The following is a 278-nucleotide window of genomic DNA, read 5'->3' as shown; positions in this document are numbered from 1 at the left end:
TAAAGTGCTGAGTGCTTAGAGAAAGTGTCTCGCGAGGAAGCATTCAGTGATACCTTTAAGTGGCACCGGAAGGGATCATAGAAAATGTGAGCCTCTTCGTAAAACTGAATAGATTTGTATGTCTGCTGGGTAGTTTATGTGTCATTGTTTTATAGATTGGGTATAATAGATGCCATTATTTCATATATATTTCTACGCTTAAATTAAGGTCATGAAAACTCATTTTAATAATCTAATGGTATTCTTATGTTAAACTTTGATGATCATATCAATTCGAT

Source organism: Penaeus monodon, chromosome 33 (genome assembly GCF_015228065.2).
Source record: "Penaeus monodon isolate SGIC_2016 chromosome 33, NSTDA_Pmon_1, whole genome shotgun sequence".
In the NCBI taxonomy this organism is placed as follows: Eukaryota; Metazoa; Arthropoda; class Malacostraca; order Decapoda; family Penaeidae; genus Penaeus; species Penaeus monodon.
Note: the sequence above shows the minus strand (reverse complement) of the source record.